This window comes from Symphalangus syndactylus, chromosome 3, assembly GCF_028878055.3.
Source record: "Symphalangus syndactylus isolate Jambi chromosome 3, NHGRI_mSymSyn1-v2.1_pri, whole genome shotgun sequence".
Classification (NCBI taxonomy): Eukaryota; Metazoa; Chordata; class Mammalia; order Primates; family Hylobatidae; genus Symphalangus; species Symphalangus syndactylus.
The window spans coordinates 10,257,671-10,279,819 of NC_072425.2; the positions used below are offsets into that span (position 1 = coordinate 10,257,671).

The window sequence follows — 22,149 nt, forward strand, 5'->3', positions numbered from 1 at the left end:
TCAAGTGACCCACCCGCCTCAGCCTCCCAAAGTGCTAGGATTACAGGTATGAGCCACTGCGCCAGGCTAGATGATTTTTCTTAACAGGGGAGAGAGTAAACCAAGTCAGATCTGGAAACACATCCCATCCGCTGCCTTCAGCTACCTTCTACCAAAAGTCTGTACGGAAACTGGAGGCTGCTAAGCCCCATCCCTGCCTCCCATGAGCAGCATGCAAAGAGACTTAGTGCCCTCATTTATCCAGCAAGCATGTCTTGAGCAGCTACTGGGTGCAGGCACGGTGTGGGTGCCAAGATGCCTGTGAGCCTCCACTGTACAGGAAGCTGGACAAGCAGGTTCATCAGGGAAGAGGTGCTAGTTTCCCATGGTGAGCCACAGCAGTAAAGAAAGAAGGAGAACGTGGAGGTCAGAAAGGAGCTGACGGGTAGGGCACGAGAGCTGAGAGGGCTCTGGGAGGGCCTCCCTACGAGACGAGATTCAGAAGGGCCTGAAGGATGAGACAGACTCAGTCTTGCAAAGTGCTGGGGGAAGAACCTTCCAGACTACGGGGAAAGGATGAAGATGGGAAAGAGCTTGGCATGGGCGAGCAATGGCATGAAGGCTAAGGCAGCTGGTGAGTGAGCGGTGGGGAAATGGGTCCGGAGGGCTGGACAGAGGTCAAATCACATGAGACTCAGCCGTGGCAAGGGAATTCGGTTTCACCCTGACTGCAGTGGAGACGTGGGAGGGCTTTCCACAGGAAAGGGAGGGCTCTGATTTGTGTTTTCAAAGTCTCTGACTGTTGAGGAGCAAGGGTGGCCCCAGAGAGCAATGAGGAGGCTGCTTCTGAGACCAGGGTAGGATGGAGAGTGGTCATGGGGTGGGACAGATAGTGAGGGCAATGGGACAGGGAGGGCCCTTACCCCAGAGCTCGGCTGACTTGCTGATGATGGGGACGTGCAAAGCATGGAGAGAAGGAACCAAGTCCTTCCCTTAACTTACATTTCTGGTAAAGCACTGGGTTAGGTTAATCAGTGCAATCACTCGCCGAGGAACAAAACTGCTAAAAACAATATTTTTAAAAGCAAAGAGGTGACCAGATAGTAAGGAATCAGCAGATGCCATCTAAAGGGAGGTGGGGCCACGAAAAGGTGAGCAGGGCCTGGCAGCGCCTTTTGTCATGAGCCTATGGCAGAACCAAATGGGCTCAGAGGCCTTATGCAAGGCACAGAGCCAAGCCCAGGGCCCATTCGAGGAGGAGGCCAGTGGGAGGCCTTGCTCACAGAGCTAGGGCACGAGTTGCACGCCCCTCAGATGCAGGTTAGACAGAAACAAACCCACCCATGCCCCACCTCAGGAGACCACCAGAAACGCTGCCCTGGTGCTGAGCTCAGGGTGGGGCTGGGGTGGGCATGTCACTGAAAATGGCAACCACAAGCCAGCCTTGCGGCACAAGCCCCCATCTCCCAGCAAATTAAAGATGCTCCATCAATGAGTTTGGAGCAAGGTAACCCTGGATCTGCGTGGCCCAGAAGAACCAAATGCAAATCCCTTCCAGAAAAATTCACCTTCATCCTAGGCCTCAAAGAACCTCCACATATTACATACTAAAGAACACAGGCAGGTCTCAGTACAAGGACGAAGGGGAACAAAATCCAATGAGTAAGAGCCAAGAGAGAATACAGAGAGCAGAAACAGACACGCAGACTTCAAATACTAAAGAAATCAGGCATGTGTCATAAAACAACCATGCTTTTATTGAGCTTAAAGAAAAGCCAGGTTGAAAATAGTACGCAGGAAGCTAGAAACAGGCAATGGCTTGGTGAAAAAGGAATAGAAAGCTAAGGTAAAAATATAATTAAGATTATGGCTCTAATTTTTATTCTCATAGTATGTTCAATTCAACAGAAGAAGAATTGATAAACTAAAGATAGGTTAGGACTAGGCGCAGTGGCTCACACCTGTAATCCCAGCACTTTGGGAGGCCAAGGCGGGTGGATCATCTGAGGTCAGGAGTTTGAGACCACCCTGGCCAAGGTGAGGAAACCCCGTCTCTACTAAAAAAACAAAAATTAGCCCAGCGTGGTGGCATGCACCTGTAGTCCCAGCTACTCAGGAGGCTGACACAGGAGAATCGCTTGAACCCAGAGGGCAGAGGTTGCAGTGAGAGCCAAGATCGCGCTACTGCACTCCAGCCTGGGCGATAAGAGCGAAGCTCTGTCTCAAAAAAATAAAAATAAAAAATAAATAAAGACAGGTTAGGTTAGAAGAAATTCTAGAGAATGCTACACAGTGAGGCAAGAGGATGGGGAATCTGAGAAGTTTGGAGGCACGAAGAAGAAAGTCAGAAGGTCTCATGTCATCTCATCAGGTTGCAGGAGGTAAGAAGAGGCGATGGGAGCAGCATGATATTTTAAGAGATAATGCCTGGGGATTTCACAGAACTGACGGGACACAGCCGCAGATGTAAAAAAGCGGCCGAGGCGGGGGGATCACGAGATCAGGAGATCGAGACCATCCTGGCTAACACGGTGAAACCCCGTCTCTACTAAAAATACAAAAAAATGAGCCAGGCGTGGTGGCAGGCGCCTGTGGTCCCAGCTACTTGGGAGGCTGAGGCAGGAGATTGGTGTGAACGTTGGAGGCGGAGCTTGCAGTGAGCCAAGATCACGCCACTGCACTCCAGCCTGGGTGAGAGAGCGAGACTCCGTCTCAAAAAAAAAAAAAAAAAAAAAAAAGCCCAGTGGAACCCAGGTGGGATTAATAAAAAGCCATCCACACCTGGACTCATCTTAGTGAAACTGCAGAAACAAAGAGAAACATCTTCAAAGCAGCCAGAGACGGAGACAATGACCTGCCAGAGAGGCGGGCTGACATCTGACTTGTCAAACACAGGAATGAAAACCAGAAGCCCATGAAATGGCATCTTCGATGAGCTGAAAGAGAACCCCACTGAAATGCCAAGAAAGAGGGCAGAATAAAGACATTTTCAGAAAACCAAAACCCGAGAGAGTTCAACAACAGAGTGTCTCTACCAAGAACCTAAAAGGTAAATTCCGGGCCCAAGAAACATGATTCTCGGTGGAAGAACTGAGTGGAGGGGGATAAGGTGGGCATGGGTCCCGGCAGAAGTGGGTCAGTTGAAAGGAGTTCTGGCTGCAAAAATGAATAAAGCCTGTGGGTTACAATAGGTCAAGACAGAATAGAAACACCTAGAAATCAGCAAGGAGTAAATGTGGAGCCTCAGGGTTCCGTGTGGGATTCCTGTGCTGTCGGGGTATTGATTAACTCTGTGTCTTGGTAAGTATAATGCAGTGCATAGGGTCCCCCAAAGTTCATGTCCACCCAGAACCTCAGAATCAGACCTAAATTAGAAATTGGCTCTTTGCAGATGCACATGGTTAAGGATCAAGGTAAGATCATATTGAGTTAGGGTAGGCCCTAAATCCAGTGACTTGAGACTTTACAGGAAGAGAAGAGGACACCGAGAGACACAGAGAAGAGGCCACATGAAGACGGAAGCAGAGGTTGGAGTGATGCAACCACAAGCCAGGGAATGCTTGAAGCCACCAGAAGCTGGAGGAGGCTTCCCTAGACCCTCCAGAGGGAGTGCGGCCCTGCTAACACCTTGGTTTTAGAGTTCCGGCCTCCAGAACTGGGACAGAATAAACTTCTCTGTGTTAGGCCCCACGGTTAGTTGATTTATTATAGCAGCCCTGGAAAACTCATAGAAGCTAAAGATGTATATTGCAACTACTAGATAAACCACAAAAAGACCAGCAATCGTACAGAACTCCTAAACTAATAGAATAGAAAATAGAAATAAAAAAGACTTAAAGCCAAAAGAAGACAATATAGAAGAGAAAAAGAAATATACAACAGCTAAAAATAAAAAAAAAAGTAGTCTATTTGAACCTAAATATAAAGCAATCATATTAAATTTAAATAGACTAAACACTGCAGTAGAAAGACAAAGGCTGACAGACAAGGGGGAGAAATCAAACCTCATGGTGTTTACAGAAAATGCTCAAAACATAAAGATCTGCAGAGGTTGAAAGTAAACAGATAAAGAAGATGCAACGGCAAACCAGAGGAAGCCAGGCAGGGTATCTGCAGACAAAACGCATCACTAGGAATCGTTGCCTTGCTACGATGAAGAGTTCAATTCACTGGGAAAAGAAAACAAACGTAGTCTGCATAGACTTAAAACACAGCCTGAAAATTAAAGGTAAAAATCAAAAGCCTCCAAGAAGAAACCGGCAAACCCACAGTCCCAGTGGGAGACTTTGAGAGGAGTCAGATAGGCAGAGAAGAGGTGAGCAAAGCAATTAGCGACTCGGTTCCATTCGCATGGAACTGTACTCACGAACCCTTCTGAAGCAGACATTTCCTCACCTGAGGAAAGGTGACTATATCCTGAGGCCTACATGGACCTCAAACAACCTCAGAGAATTAAAATAGCCAGCGAATATTTTCTTACCACAGTGCAAGATGATTAGACAATCCTCATATGTTTAAAAACTAATGAACACATTTTTTTTTCTTTTTTTTGAGATGGAGTCTCACTCTGTCCCCCAGGCTGGAGTGCAGTGGCGTGATCTCAGCTCACTGCTAGCTCTGCCTCCCCAGTTCACGTCATTCGCCTGCCTCAGCCTCCCGAGTAGCTGAGACTACAGGCACCCACCACCACACCCAGCTAATTTTTTTTGTATTTTTAGTAGAGACAGGGTTTCACCATGTTAGCCAGGATGGTCTCGATCTCCTGACCTCATGATCCACCCGCCTCGGCCTCCCAAAGTGCTGGGATTACAGGCATGAGCCACCGCACCCAGCCTGAACACTTCTAAATAACCTATTTTCAAAGCAAAATTTAACAAAAATTAGAAAATGCTTTTATTGAATACTAAAAATTCATGAATGTTATGAATACAAAATGCCACATAAAGCAATACATTAAAGACATTTATAGTCATAAGTGATTAGACTAGAGAAAAAGAAAGGTTGACAATTACTCAGCTAAATCCAGATCTCAAGAAGAAAACACAGCAAAATAATTCCAAGAAAGTAGAAGAAAAAATAAAATAATGAATAAGTAATTAAATAAAAAGAACTTAATGAAATAGAAAACTATAAAATAGAATAAAAAATCAGTCAGTTTCTTAAAGATAATAAATAATAAAATTTACTAATTTTGGCAAGACTAATCAAAAGAAAAAATTAGAAAAGTTACAAATTACTCACTAATATTGAGAATGAAGAAGAAAATCACTACACATATTATGATATGGCAATATTATAATAAGAGTATATTATGAAACTTTCACTAATAAATATTAGAATTTGACAAAATGAACATGTTCCTAGAAAAATATCACAAACTCAAGAATAGGACCCCTACGTGGTCCTATCACCACTCAAGAAACTGAATCACTAGTTCAAAATCTTTCCACAAATAAAACCTCAAGCCAAGAAAAATTCATCAGTAAATTCTCATCACTCTGCTGGGTGCGGTGGCTCACGCCTGTAATCCTAGCACTTTGGGAGGCTGAGGCAGGCGAATCACGAGGTCAGGAGTTTGAGATCAGCCTGTCCAACATGGTGAAACCTCATCTCTACTAAAAATACAAAAAATTAGCCAGACATGGTGGCACATGCCTGTAATCACAGGTATTCAGGAGGCGGAGGCAGGAGAATCTCTTGAATGCGTGAGGCAAAGGTTGCAGTGAGCCGAGACTGCACCACAGCACTCCAGCCTGGGCAACGGAGTGAGACTCTGTTTAAAAAAAAAAAAAATTCTCATCACTCACAGATAATAGAAAAGAAGGAATTCTACCCCCAAGCCTGACAAGGACAGCATAGGAAATGACCATCATGGGCCAGCCTCACTCATGAACATAAATGCAAACACAATCTTAGCAAACTAAACCCAACTGCATATGCAGAATCACACACCATGGACAAGTTGAATTTATCTAAGGAACGCAAGGTTAAATGATTGAACATTCAGAAAAATTAATACAACATACTACATTAATAGATTAAAGATTTAAAATTCATAGGCTCATCTCAGTGAAGACGGAAGAAGATGTTTGAATTCAGGATACATTCCGGATTTAAAACTGTTTTTCAGTGAAGGAAATAGAAGGAAACTTCTTTAACCTGATAAATAAATAGTATGTACAAAACAGGGAAATAGAAATAAAAGACAACTTCTTTAACCTGATAAAGAGTGTGTGCAAAACACCTACTGTAAAATCATATTTAATAGTGAAACTTTAAAGCTACCTTTTGAAACAGGGCATAAGACAATATGTCCGGTCTCACCACCTCTATTCCATATTGTACTAGAAGTCCTAGCCAGGACAGGAAGACAAGGGGATAAAAGCTACCAGCATTGAAAAGGAAAAACCAAACAGTTACCATTTGTTGATGATATGATTATGTACATAGAAGAGCCGTATGAATGTGGAGATAAGCCAACAGACAGGAAGTTTGGCAAAGTTGCCAAATACAAAAATTCATGCACAAATTAGAGTTAAATTTCTACATGATAGCAACAAATATTTATAAATGAAGAAAGATACCACTGATAATATAAACAATATGAAGTTCCTATGAATACATCTACCAAAAGATGTTTATGAAGAAAATAATGTATATTTGGAGAATATGATGAGACTCTAAGCCATATTACAGAATATATGAATAAGTGATATAAGACGTTAATAGATTGGAAGACTCAGTATTATAAATATGTCAACTGTCCCTGAAGTGGGCTATAGATTCAAATTCACTGGACTCAGAACCCCAAGAGAATTGTCATCTGTGAACTGGCAAAGTGATTTTAATTGCAAAGGGCCAGTTATAGCCAAGACATTCTTGAAGGAAAGCAAGGTAAAAGAACTGTCCCTTCTTATTGTCAGAATTTCTAATCAGGCTGCAATGATCATGACAGTGTGGAATTGGAACAAGAGCAGATAAATCTCCAGGAAAACAAAATCAAAAGCTCAGAAAGAGACCCAGACACACGGACACTTAGATGGATTCACAGCCGAATTCTACCAGAGGTACAAAGAGGAGCTGGTACCATTCCTTCTGAAACTGTTCCAATCAATAGAAAAACAGGGAATCCTCCCTAACTCATTTTATGAGGCCAGCATCATCCTGATACCAAAGCCTGGCAGAGACACAACTAAAAAAGAGAATTTGGCTGGGCGCGGTGGCTCACACTTGTAATCCCAGGACTTTGGGAGGCCGAGGCGGGCGGATCACGAGGTCAGGAGATTGAGATCATGGTGAAACCCCGTCTCTACCAAAAATATAAAAAATTAGCCGGGCGTGGTGGCGGGTGCCTGTAATCCCAGCTACTCGGAGAGGCTGAGGCAGGAGAATGGCGTGAACCCGGGAGGCGGAGCTTGCAGTGAGCTGAGATCACGCCACTGCACTCCAGCACTCCAGCCTGAGTGACAGAGCGAGAGAATTTTAGACCAATATCCCTGATGAACATCAATGCGAAAATCCTCAGTAAAATATTAGCAAACCAAATCCAGCAGCACATCAAAAACCTTATCCACCATGATCAAGTTGGTTTCATCCCTGGAATGCAAGGCTGGTGCAACATACGCAAATCAATAAACATAATCCATCACATAAACAGAACCAAAGACAAAAACCACATGATTATCTCAATAGATGCAGAAAAGGCCTTCGACAAAATTCAACAGCCCTTCATGCTAAAAACTGTCAATAAACTAGGTATTGATGGGACGTATCTCAAAATAATAAGAGCTATTTATGACAAACCCACAGCCGATGTCATACTGAATGGGCAAAAACTCGAAGCATTCCCTTTGAAAACTGGCACAAAACAGGGATGCCCTCTCTCACCACTCCTATTCAACATAGTGTTGGAAGTTCTGGCCAGGGCAATCAGGCAAGAGAAAGAAATAAAGAGTATTCAATTAGGAAAAGAGGAAGTCAAATTGTCCCTGTTTGCAGAGGACATGATTGTATATTTAGAAAACCCCACTGTCTCAGCCCAAAATCTCCTTAAGCTGATAAGCAACTTTAGCAGAGTCTCAGGATACAAAATCAATGTGCAAAAATCACAAGCATTCCTATACACCAATAACAGACAGAGAGCCAAATCATCAGTGAACTCCCTTTCACAATTGCTACAAAGAGAATAAAATACCTAGGAATCAAACTTATAAGGGATGTGAAGGACCTCAATGAGAACTGCAAACCACTCCCCAAAAAGAGGACACAAACAAATGGAAGAACATTCCATGCTCATGGGTAGGAAGAATCAATACTGTGAAAATGGTCATACTGCCCAAGGTAATTTATAGATTCAATGCCATCCCCATCAAGCTACCAATGACTTTCTTCACAGAATTGGAAAAAAACTACTTTAAAGTTCATATGGAACCAAAAAAAGCCCGCATTGCCAAGACAATCCTAAGCAAAAAGAACAAAGCTGGAGGTATCACGCTACCTGACTTCAAACTATACTACAAGGCTACAGTAACACAGCATGGTACTGGTACCAAAACAGAGATATAGACCCATGGGACAGAACAGAGGCCTCAGAAATAACACCACACATCTACAACCATCTGATCTTTGACAAACCTGACAAAAACAAGAAATGGGGAAAGGATTCCCTATTTAATAAATGGTGCTGGGAAAACTAGCTAGCCATATGTAGAAGCTGAAACTAGATCCCTTCCTTACCTCTTATACAAAAATTAATTCAAGATGGATTAAAGACTTAAATGTTAGACCTAAAACCATAAAAACCCTAGAAGAAAACCTAGGCAATACCATTCAGGACATAGGCATGGGCAAATACTTCATGACTAAAACACCAAAAGCAATGGCAACAAAAGCCAAAATAGACAAATGAGATCTAATTAAACTAAAGAGCTTATGCACAGCAAAAGAAACTACCATCAGAGTGAACAGGCAACCTACAGAATGGGAGAAAATTTTTGCAATCTACTCATCTGACAAAGGGCTAATATCCAGAAACTACAAAGAACTTAAACAAATTTACAAGGAAAAAATCAAACAACCCCATCAAAAAGTAGGTGAAGGATATGAACAGACACTTCTCAAAAAAAGACATTTTTGCAGCCAACAGACACATGAAAAATGCTCACCATCACTGGTCATCAGAGAAATGCAAATCAAAACCACAATGAGATGCCATCTCACACCAGTTAGAATGGCGATCATTAAAATGTCAGGAAACAACAGGTGCTGGAGAGGATGTGGAGAAATAGGAACACTTTTACACTGTTGGTGGGACTGTAAACTAGTTCAACCATTGTGGAAGACAGTGTGGCGATTCCTCAAGGATCTAGAACAGTAAATACCATTTGACCCAGCAATCCCATTACTGGGTATATACCCAAAGGATTATAAATCATTCTACTATAAAGACACATGCACACGTATGTTTACTGTGGCACTATTGACAATAGCAAAGACTTGGAACCAACCCAAATGTCCATCAGTGATAGACTGGATTAAGAAAATATGGCACATATACACCATGGAATACTATGCAGCCATACAAAAGGATGAGTTCATGTCCTTTGTAGGGACATGGATAAAGCTGGAAACCATCATTCTGAGCAAACTATCGCAAGGACAGAAAACCAAACACCGCATGTTCTCACTCATAGATGGGAATTCAACAATGAGAACACTTGGACACAGGGTGGGGAACATCACACACTGGGGCGTGTCACGGGGTGGGGGGAGGGGGGAGGGATAGCATTAGGAGAAATACCTCATGTAAATGACAAGTTAATGGGTGCAGCACACCAACACGACACACGTATGTATATGTAACAAACCTGCACGCTGTGCACACGTACCCTAGAACTTAAAGTATAAAAAAAAAGTGTTCCACAGAGACACCATTTGAGATCAGTGGGGAAGAGATAAATTAATTCAATAAACAATTCGGGAACAACTGAATACCCACCTACATGGGGGGAAAGTGAAATTGATACTTGACCTTACATCGCACACAAAAACCAATTCCAGTGTAGCAAAGACCTAAACATGGCAAACGCAATTCTACAGCTTTAAGAAACTGACTTGGGAAACGATTCCTCAGAGCACAGAAGGATTTCCCAAACGAGGGACCAAGGTCACTAACCATAAACAAAAAGAAGATAAATGTCGCTGTTCAGCAAAAGACATGCTAAAGAAAGAGAAAAGACAAGCCAGGGTGTGGGAAAAAGTTGGAAACCCAGAACTAAGTCAAGGATGCAAATCCAGGATATATAAAGAACTCCTATAAATCAGTATTTTTAAAAGGCAAACATTGCAATACAGAAATAGGCCAAAAAAACTGACTTTCAGATAATGAACCTGCAGTAGCCAGTAAACATGCCAAGGAACTCTAGCACATCCCTATGGAGAAAATTTAAGTTAACCCACAATATACTATTGATTACCCACCAGATTGTCAAAAAATGGAGATACCAACTATTGGTGAGGTTTCAGAGCAATGGGAATGCTCATTAGCTGTAGATGTGGGTGTCCATTTGTAAAAACCCACTCTGGAAAGCAATTTGGAATTGTCTCCCACCTTTGAATGTGTGGAAATCTTACAACTCACCAAATCCTTGCGACGCTCATGGACTCTCAGCAGGAAATTCGTGGAAGCACATCTGTGCCATTTTATTCACAGGATCCCTGAATGGAAGCAATGCAGGTGAATTGTGGAATAGTCAGAGAATGAAACATTACATGACAACGCACAAGAACAAATGACAGTCCCTGCAACATCGCAGGGGACCCACACCCACCCCATCCACACGGCCCGGCCACACAGGGGACCCACACCCACCCCATCCACAAGGCCCGGCCACACAGGGGACCCGCACCCCCTCATCCACATGGCCCAGCTACACAGGGGACCCACACCCACCCCCTCCCCACGGCCCGGCCACACAGGGGACCCGCACTCACCCCATCCACACGGCCTGGCCACACAGGGGACCCGCATCCATCCATCCACACGGCCCGGCCACACAGGAGAACCGCACCCACCCCATCCACATGGCCCGGCCACACAGGGGACCCGCACCCCCTCATCCACACGGCCCAGCTACACAGGGGACCCACACCCACCTTATCCACGCAGCCTGGCCACAGGGGACCCACACCCACTTTATCCACACAGCCTGGCCACACAGGGGACCCACACCCACCTTATCCACACAGCCCAGCCACACAGGGGACCCGCACCCTCCCTATCCACACTGCCCGGCCACAGAGGGGACCCGCACCCTCCCTATCCACACAGCCTGGCCACACAGGGGACCCGCACCCTCCCTATCCACACAGCCCGGCCACACAGGGGACCCGCACCCACCCATCCACACAGCCCGGACACACAGGGGACCTGCGCCCTCCCTATCCACACGGCCCGGACACACAGGGGACCCACGCCCTCCCTATCCACACAGCCCAGCCACACAGGGGACCCGCACCCTCCCTATCCACACAGCCCAGCCACACAGGGGACCCGCGCCCTCCCTATCCACACCCTGGCCACACAGGGGACCCGCACCCTCCCTATCCACACGGCCTGGCCACACAGGGGACCCACGCCCTCCCTATCCACACAGCCCGGACACACAGGGGACCCATGCCCTCCCTATCCACACAGCCCGGACACACAGGGGACCCGCACCCTCCCTATCCACACAGCCCGGCCACACAGGGGACCCACATCCACCCATCCACACGGCCCGGCCACACAGCCCAGCCACACAGGGGACCCGCACCCTCCCTATCCACACTGCCCGGCCACAGAGGGGACCCGCACCCTCCCTATCCACACAGCCTGGCCACACAGGGGACCCGCACCCTCCCTATCCACACAGCCCGGCCACACAGGGGACCCGCACCCTCCCTATCCACACAGCCCGGACACACAGGGGACCCACATACACCCATCCACACAGCCCGGACACATAGGGGACCCGCACCCTCCCTATCCACACAGCCCGGCCACACAGGGGACCCGCACCCACCCATCCACACAGCCCGGACACACAGGGGACCTGCGCCCTCCCTATCCACACGGCCCGGACACACAGGGGACCCGCACCCTCCCTATCCACACAGCCCAGCCACACAGGGGACCCGCGCCCTCCCTATCCACACCCTGGCCACACAGGGGACCCGCACCCTCCCTATCCACACGGCCTGGCCACACAGGGGACCCACGCCCTCCCTATCCACACAGCCCGGACACACAGGGGACCCACGCCCTCCCTATCCACACAGCCCGGACACACAGGGGACCCGCACCCTCCCTATCCACACAGCCCGGCCACACAGGGGACCCACATCCACCCATCCACACGGCCCGGCCACACAGCCCAGCCACATGGGGGACCCACACCCACCTTATCCACACAGCCCGGCCACACAGGGGACCCGCACCCACCCCATCCACACGGCCCGGCCATACAGGGGACCCGCACTCACCCCATCCACACGGCCTGGCCACACAGGGGACCCGCACCCTCCCTATCCACACAGCCCGGACACACAGGGGACCCACATACACCCATCCACACAGCCCGGACACACAGGGGACCCGCACCCTCCCTATCCATACAGCCCGGCCACACAGGGGACCCGCACCCTCCCTATCCACACAGCCCGGACACACAGGGGACCCGCACCCACCCATCCACACAGCCCGGACACACAGGGGACCCGCGCCCTCCCTATCCACACGGCCCGGACACACAGGGGACCCGCACCCTCCCTATCCACACAGCCCAGCCACACAGGGGACCCGCACCCTCCCTATCCACACGGCCCGGCCACACAGGGGACCCGCGCCCTCCCTATCCACACAGCCCGGACACACAGGGGACCCGCACCCTCCCTATCCACACAGCCCGGCCACACAGGGGACCCACATCCACCCATCCACACGGCCCGGCCACACAGCCCAGCCACATGGGGGACCCACACCCACCTTATCCACACAGCCCGGCCACACAGGGGACCCACACCCTCCCTATCCACACAGCCTGGACACACAGGGGACCCGCACCCTCCCTATCCACACAGCCCGGACACACAGGGGACCCGCACCCTCCCTATCCACACAGCCCGGACACACAGGGGACCCGCACCCTCCCTATCCACACAGCCCGGACACACAGGGGACCCGCACCCTCCCTATCCACACAGCCCAGACACACAGGGGACCCGCACCCTCCCTATCCACACAGCCCAGACACACAGGGGACCCACACCCTCCCTATCCACACAGCCCGGACACACAGGGGACCCGCACCCTCCCTATCCACACAGCCTGGACACACAGGGGACCCGCACCCTCCCTATCCACACGGCCCGGACACACAGGGGACCCGCACCCTCCCTATCCACACGGCCCGGACACACAGGGGACCCGCACCCTCCCTATCCACAGGGCCCGGCCACCTATGCCCTCTGAGGGCTCAGAGAGTATCTCACTTGCCAACACAGCATCTTGCGTGAGGCTGCCTCTGGCCAAGGGACCAGCTACAGTGACAGAGGTGGCACAAGGACCGTGACCCAGGACAGAATTTTTTAAAATGCATGATTGCATTTATGTGCATCACAAATTGGAAAAAATGAAATCATTTAGGAATGAAGACCACAACAAAAAACAAAACTGGCTGGGCGTGGTGGCCCATGCCTGTCATCCCAATGCTTTAGGAGGCCAAGGTGGGTGGATCACCTGAGGTCAACAGTTCAAGACCAGCCTGGCCAACATGGCGAAACCCATCTCTACTAAAAATTCAAAAATTAGCCGGGCGTGGTGGTGGGTGCCTGTAATCCCAGCTACTTGAAAGGCTGAGGCAGGAGAATCTCTTGAACTGAGGAGGCGGAGGTTGCAGTGAGCCAAGATCGTGCCACTGCACTCCAGCCTGGGCGACAGGGTGAGACTGTGTCTCCAAAAAAAAAAAAAATACAGTTATCACAAAAAACAAATCAGTGGCAATCTCTGCTGGGAGGGGCAGATAGGATTGCTTCCTGGGGTGGGGGCAGGGGCATGCCTGGAGGGAAGGCAGCATCATCTCTCCAGTCCTGAGTGGCAGTTACAACTTTTCCCTTTCACAAACCCGGAAACAAGGTCCTTTTCACTGGTTGGGGGAACTTGGCCTTCACCTCCCTTCCCTGGTCCTCAGTTTCCTCATGTGTAAATGGAGAAGATGAAGATAATGACCCCATCTCCCTGCAGCTACCTGGAGGCCGCGCGAGTGAGGAACCAGCCATGCCTGATGCACCACGGGCACTCCGGTGCTGGTGGCCAGTGAGTGGCCGATGCTGCTGGATTTTCCCAGCAAGGAGTCAGTGGTATTCCTGCTGTACTGATGTGGGGACAGCAGAGGCAGGATTTGAACCCGAGACTGTCTGACTCCAGAGCCTGTGCTCATTAACCTCTGCCCCCAGTAGGAGGAGCGGGAGAGACCCAGTTCAAGTTTCAGCAGGGAATACAGACAGGGGGCCCGGCTGCCCTTCCTAGTACAGCAGATCAGCTGGGGTGAGGCCTGGGCTGAGGCTCCCAGCAGTTGTGGGCAGGTATAGGAGCCCAGGGCACTGGCTGGTGGTGTCTGGAGAATCGCAACTTCACAGAGTCTAGTGTGAAAGGTGCCTCTCCCCACTTACAGTGATGGGAAACCGAGGCAGGGAAGGCAGTTGAAGGAAGCTGGTTCCTTGGCATGAGCTGGTAGGTCAGATCAGCGCCTGTCTGAAGGCATAGGGGAAAGGGGCCGACAGACGTGTCTGGGTGTGAAAAGGACCAGGATGTGAGGCTGGGCGTTGGCTGCTCAGTGTAGAGGAGTGGGGTGCCAGTAGACCTGAAGGATGAGGGACTCTAAACACCCTGGTCTGGCCCAGTTGCCACAGAGCCCATCAAATCTGGAATGCAGGCTGGGTGCTGGAGCAGAGCGTTCCGGAAGCTGCCTCCAGCTGAGCAGGAAGGAGCACCACTAATTGTGGAGAGGGTGAAGCTCATTGCCTTTTGCCACCATTGCCACCCCAGGCCACCGTGGCTCTCAGCAGGAACAGCGCCAGGTCACACTCCGAAAACTCCAGGCGCTGGTCCCAGGAGCTTCAGGACCCTGGGCCTGTGTCTTAATTTCTGTGAGCCTCAATTTCCCCACGCCAGGCGATTGTATCAAGAGTTCTCCAGCAAATGTTCTCCAGCCATGCAGCCCCCACTAGGGTGACAACCGTCTTGCTTTGCCCAAAACTCTACCGCCCCTAGAGCTGAAAGGCTTGAGTCCTGGGAAGCCCCTCAGCCCCGGGCAAGTGAGCGTGGTGGGCCACCCTAAGACAGGCAGCGTGGGTTGGACATGGGGGTGGCCAGGGCCTCACCCCTCGGTGCCCAGCCTGCGGCCCATGACAGCTTTTCCGCTGCGAGTGCAGCCCCCTTCTGGGCTTCCGCGCCGTGATTTCATCATAGCGCAGGGATAAGCCCAGACTCTCCAGACAGCTGGGCCTGGTCTGCTCAGCTCCCAGCTCCCGATGAGTCAGCCCTGGCCAGGCCTCCCACAGACAAGGCCAGCCAGGGCTGCGGATGCCACGTCCCCACCTCAAGCCTGCCCCTGGGCCCCAGGATGGCCTCCCTGGCTCAGGCCCAGCTGCAGGCAGCAGCAGCAGGATCCAGGCAGAGCTCCCGGCCTGAGCAACAGGGAGGCACCAAGCCGGCCCCCCAGCCATGTGGCCTCACTGTTCACGGTTCTCCTGGCCCGTGCTGGAAGGGGGCTCATCCCTGGACACCCCCACATGAGACAGAGAACGAAGGCAGAGGGCAGGAGGGCGAGGACACGGCCTGGTGGCCTCTCGCTGTACCCACCTCTCGCCCCAAGGCCCCTTCACCAAGCCCTGCGGGCCGCAGCTGGCACGCAGACTCCACCAGGGGCCGGGCCCAGCTGTCACCCACCCCCATCCTTCAGTGAGCGAACAGGACTCAGAGTGGGCCACGTGGCCAGCTGGAGCCACCAGGCCCCCTGTCCCCCACAACCTAAGCTCACCCCTCCGCTGGCCCCACTGCATCTGGGTGCAGAGAGAGGGCCCAAGTCTGCTCCTTGCAGGAGGAAAGAGGGTGCAGAGCCGCCGCTGAGGCAGTGGAGAGGCAGCGGGGAGGCAGGGGGAGGCAGAAAGGGAGAAGCTGGGGTTGGGGGGCTGCTGGCTGTACGTACAGGGAGGAGCTCTGCGCCCAGAGGCCCATGGCGGTTCCCAGCCACATGGCTTGTTCCCCCCACCCCCAGGGTCTTCAAGGACCCCACTCACAAGGGCAGCCCTGCAAAGAGAAGCTAGAGAGAGGGTGTGATGGGAACGGGTGTGACGGGAACGGATGTGACAGAAGTATCGGGACCCCCAGCTTGAGGGTGGAGGGTGGGGCAGCCCTGGGGGCAGGTTGGGGAAGAAGTCACAGACACCCCCACCTCCACCCCACACACAGAGCTGTCCTCCTAAGGAGGTTGCCAGCAGCGGGAGAGAAGCATGGGCAGCCCCCAGCCCCTCCCTTCCTCTCACCTGCCCTCCTCTCCTACCCCAGAGAAACCGGAGGCCAGAACGCAGGAGCAGAGCCGGGGACCTGGGGCCGACATACTCTCCCCTCCTCCCAGCGACTCTGGAGTCTGCAGGACCAAAACCTCCCAGCAGCCCCCTCGCCTCGGCAGGAAGAAGAGGGCTGAAGGCTGAAGCTGCAGAGGGGAAGTTGTGATTTAGATTGGACTAGGCTCCTAGATAACCCCACGAGCCTGCCCTGACACCTCCCAAGTGCCCCCAGGACCCATGGGCCCACCCAAGTTGCCCCACAGGGGTAGGGAGGGAGACTCAGCAGGGGTGAGGGGCGGGTGGGAGAAGAGCCCTTCGCTAGGGACACACTCCCCCAGCTCCAAGCCCTGCACGCAGCCCTGATACACTTAGCCCGACTGTGATTGAAAACCACGCTAAGAGTTCTGGAGCCCATGCCCTGCCTGGCCGCCTGGCCTGGGTGGGCCAGGGGGATCCCCAGAAGGCGTGTTTGAGCTGAGTCGGGACAGAGGAGGATGGGCAGACCAGGGGGGCCAGGGGAGCAGGAAGGTCCCGGGCCAAGAGTGCAGCCAGGGCCCCGAGGCTGAGCATTCGCGCGCACAGGTTTTCCGAGGCTGAGCATTCGCGCGCACAGGTTTCCCGAGGCTGAGCATTCGCGCGCACAGGTTTCCCGAGGCTGAGCATTTTCGCGCGCACAGATTTCCCGAGGCTGAGCATTGGCGCGCACAGGTTTGTCCCTGCATGCGTTGATTCATTCAACTGCTCATGGTGAGAGGGCTCTGGGCTGGCAGGTCCTGGCAGCGGGGCCTCTTCCCGTGGGGCTGACAGTCTAGGGATGGGCACAAGGAGAGAGAAACAAAGGGTCAAAGGGAGGGGCAAGGGCCCAAGGACAAATAAGAGCGAAGGAGGCGCCGTCCCTCTCCTCGCCCCCAGCTGGGGTAACCGCGTGCTTCATCCCTAAAGCTAGGACACCTAGGATTTCTCCTGGCAGGGCACCAGCAATCATTAAATTTATAAAGGCTGGGAATGCATATTTTAGTGACTCGCTGAGTATACGAACACGGTGGGTCCATAAAAGACAGTCGGCCCTTGAACCACGAGGGGGTCAGGGCACCCACCCTTCTTACAATTTAAAATCCATAGAAAGCTTTTTTTTTTTCCCCGATGGATTCTCGCTCTGTCATCCAGGCTGGGGTGCAGTGATGCAATCATCAGCTCACTGCAACCTCCACCTCCTGGGTTCAAGCGATTCTCCTGCCTCAGCCTCCTGAGTAGCTGGGATTACGGGCGCCTACCACCACGCCCGGGTAATTTTTGTGTTTTTAGTAGAGACGGAGTTTCCCAAAACCTTAACTGCTAATAACCTACTGTTGACCAGAAGTCTTACTGATAACAGTCAATTAACACATACTTTGTATATGTATCTGTACTGTATTCTTACAATTAAGGAAGCTAGAGAAAAGAATGTGATTACGAAAATCATGCTGGGGACGGTGGCTCAGGCCTGTAATCCCAACACTTTGGGAGGCCGAGGCAGGCGGATCGCCTGAGGTCGGGAGTTCGAAACCAGCCTGACCAACACGGAGAAACCCCGTCTCTACTAAAAATACAAAAAATTAGCCGGGCGTGGTGGCACATGCCCGTAATCCCAGCTACTCGGGAGGCTGAGCCAGGAGAATCACTTGAATCCGGGAGGCAGAGGTGGTGAGCTGAGTTCACGCCATTGCAGTCCAGCCTGGGAGACAAGAGTGAAACTCCGTCTCAATAAAAAATAAAAAATAAAAAAAGAGAAAATCATAAGGAAGAGAAAGTTTATTTACTATTCATTAAATGGAAGTGGATCCTCATAAAGGTTTTCATCTTCATCGTCTTCATGTTGAGTGGGCTGAGAAGGAGGAGGAGGAGGAAGGGGGGTTGGTCTTGTTGAGTCAGGAGTGGCAGAGGCGGAAGAAAATCCACGTGTAAATGGACCCGTGCAGTTCAAACCCGTGTTGTTCAAGGGTCAACTGTAGTTCTAAACTACTTTCAAAAATACAATGCGGCCAGGCACCATAACTCACGCCTGTAATCCCAGCACTTTGGGAGGCTGAGGCGGATGGATCACCTGAGGTCAGGAGTTTGAGACCAGCCTGGTCAACATAATGAAACCCCATCTCTACTAAAAATACAAAAATTAGCTGGGAGTGGTGGCAGGCACCTGCAATCTCAGCTACTCGGGAGGCTGAAGCAGGAGAATCACTTGAACCTGGGAGGCAGAGCTTGCAGTGGGCTGATATCGTGCCATTGCACTCCAGCCTGGCAAACAAGAGCGAAACTCCATCTCAAAAAATAAATAAATAGGGATATACTTTCTACAAATATGAAAATATATCTGTGTATACTAAAGCAACATAAAATAACATCTTTATACTAATTATTTTTGGTACATAACTATGCATTCCCATCAGTATCTCAGCCACTGGTCTCCAATACTTGTCACTGGTGTTTTTTCAATATGGCATTATATGTTTTTCATGAAATTCCTGACGAATCATTCAATTTATGTTAATTAATTTGAATTTTTTGATGCCCTCCAGAGCCAGTTCTCTGGAGATAAAATAGCATTTTTATTTGAGGAAAATACATTCTCACCAGATGCTGAGCTCAAACCTGACGGACCCAGCCATTTCTGCTGAGTAGGGAATATTGACAACCCTAGGTTGGTCTGTTTGGGAACTTTTGGTTTGTTTCATTTTTGTTTTGTTTTTGTTTTGCTTAAATGTGTAAATATTTCATGCCAAATATTCTCACAGGTGCTGTATTTAGTGTGCCCTTCTTCAACAAATATATTTGTGAAACAAAATTCAAATAGGCCGTCTCTACATAGGATTCTTTTGAATGACCTTCTCAATTTTGTTCTGCTTAGTTTCAGAATATAGATGTATCCACTTAACATGAAAGCACCAACAAAGCATTCTTCCCACAAGTAAAGATTTTCCAGAGCACAGTTATTCAATTTTGAAACTGAACGTTGCACACCCTCTGGGCCTGCAGTTAAATTTGTTCTGCTTCCTCCTTGCTTTCATAGGGAGACGCCTCGTTGTACTCGCCTTTGCAGAAAAAGATGCAAAATCTCAAGTGTTTTGACACTGTCTGTCAAATTGTTTGACTTAAAACCTCCAAATGGTTTTAAATAAAATGCAACCAAATTTAGAGACTCATTTTCTTTTCTTTTCTTTTTCTTTTGAGACAGTCTCGCTCTGTCACCCAGGCTGGAGTGCAGTGGCGTGATCTCAGCTCACTGCAACGCCGCTACACCTGGATAATTTTTGTATTTTTAGTAGACATGGGGTTTCACTATGTTGGCCAGGCTGGTCTGGAACCCCTGTCCTCAAGCAATCCGCCCACCTTGGCCTCTAACACGTAGTGCTGGGATTATAGTCGTGAGCCACTGCACCCGGCCTGGACACTCATTTTCAAAAATGTTCAATACTGTCATGTTGAATTACAAGGTAATTCTTCAATGGCTCAATCAAAAAGAAAGTTCATGCTTCCGTGCGGAAAGGTTTTTCCTGTACGCCTCACTCTGACACAAACCGAACTACAGTTCAGCTACTCTGTGTATATATAAAAATATGTGCACACTTTGACAGCTACTCCCTCTGTTTGTACTGGTTGAATATCAAGCTTGTTTAAATGCAATGAGGAGTTTTGTACACCACAACCCGTTCCCAATAATGGGCTTCTTAACTGAGTCCGAACACAGTATCTTTACCATGGTGCCATGGTCCTCTAAAATTCATCTCCCTGTCACCATCATCAAAACAAATAAAATGCCAATGTTGACATTTTCTTGCTGAATTTGCAGCGGTTTTGACTGTACATCAGATGTTTCATATGTGATAAAACAAACTTCCAGATACTTCACCTAGATTCCTGCAACTGGACAGGAAAAAAACAAAATCAAAGCATTATTGGACCTAATTTAACTGATTTCCTGCTTGACACATCTGATGAGCCAAGCTAAACAGGCATCAATGAATGGTTTGCAAAGTTCTGAGAATCCATGCACAAGAAAATGTGGAATAAAAAGCAAGCAAAATTCATTTAGAGGAGCAGACATTTCATCTGAATAAAGTGGCAGGCTCCACAGAGTCCTGTATTAGGGGTTCCTCAGCCATCCTTGTCCTCAGCCAGTCTCCTTAAAGTGACAGCTTGAAGGACTGACTTGCTCCTCCGGTTCTCGTGTGTCACAGCAGCCCCCATATTGGATGGTTAATGCCAACACTAAGTTTATATATGAGTTCATCATCAACTTCCTCAAGAAAGAGAAATAAAAATTTAATGTTGTTATTAAGCATGACTTTTTTGTTCTGCTTGTTGCTGCTGAATGGGTTTATTGCAAAATTTGAAAAGCATTACCAAACAGTAAAAAAATAGTTGTGGGTTTACACTATTCAATAAATGGCAAACCCACAGGGTAGTTCAGGCGATTGTACGCTCACACTCAGGCAGGCCCTCTGCCTTTATTTTCCACACACATTTCATGTTCTCTTAACATGGCATTTCCACCGCCTCCCACACACTCCGGCCACCCAGTGATTTCGTGCACGTGCCAGGCCATAGCAGCGACCATACGTCGACCCCACTCTCTCGGAGTGGCCCTGAAAGGCGGAGCTGCCAGCAGGACGCCTGACATCCACATTGCATGGAGGGAGACACAGATGGAGATTTGGGTATGCTGTGAGTGGTCAGTGGCCTGGAAGGATGGTCGGGGCCTGGAAGGGCAAGACTGGAAAGTTGGAGACAAGGTGTCCTGGGGGAGAGGTGTGCAGATGGACTGGGAAGCGTGTGAAACTTTGGGGCCTCCTGGTTCATAGGTATGAGTGTAGCCGGGAGGACAGATGCTGGGCCCATGAGTCAGCAGTGAGTCAGCCTGCCTTCCCCGCCACCCAGAGCTGAAGCAGCGAGCACACAGCCCCAGCAGCGTGGATGGCTCACATCCGGGAGGTCCTCTCTCCCAGGCCACCCGCGTCTGCCAATGCCGCGTGCCAGCAGAGCAGAGAGCCACTCGAGCTGTCCAGGGGAGGCTTCAGTTCTCAAGGAGACCAACCAACCTCTTCATGACCGGTGACACGTCAGAACCCAGCTGACCCTGCCACCCTGGAGGCCACTTCCTCGCTGGGTGGACGCACATCCCAGCATGGCTCACCTGCCCTCTCCACGTGGCCTCACCACCTGCACCTTCGAAGGACTCATAGAGCATCTCATTTGCCAACACCGCATCTTGCATGAGGTTGCCTCTGACAAGGGACCAGCTACTGTGAGGGAGGTGGCATAGGGATCGTGACCCAGGAGCACCGTAGCACTCAGAACCTGCCAGCCTGACAGAGTGGGAAAGGCTCCTTGAAGTCCTTAGTAAAGGCTCCGGGCGGGGACGGCCTCTGCGCCGAGATACAGAATGCAGTGGCCCAAAGGTGGGAGCCACCCAAAGGTCCAGCAACGGTGATGCAGAAACAAAACCGGCCCATCTGCACAGTGGAGTGTGATTCAACCACAGGCAGGAGCAAAGCTCGGTTGCACGCTGCAACGGGGACCCGAAAG

At 49.9% G+C, this 22,149-nt stretch overlaps 1 long non-coding RNA gene across 1 annotated transcript in view; it reads right to left on the reverse strand.

Moving 5' to 3' along the window:
• Positions 1-22,149, reverse strand: part of LOC134736280 (uncharacterized) — an 88,007-nt gene that overhangs the window by 15,524 nt on the left and 50,334 nt on the right. Inside the window, exons 3-4 of the long non-coding RNA XR_010120184.1 lie at positions 16,564-17,395; positions 10,619-10,695 (exon numbers count right to left, since the gene is read on the reverse strand). This is a non-coding gene — a long non-coding RNA (uncharacterized lncRNA). The remainder of the gene's footprint in view (positions 1-10,618; positions 10,696-16,563; positions 17,396-22,149) is intronic.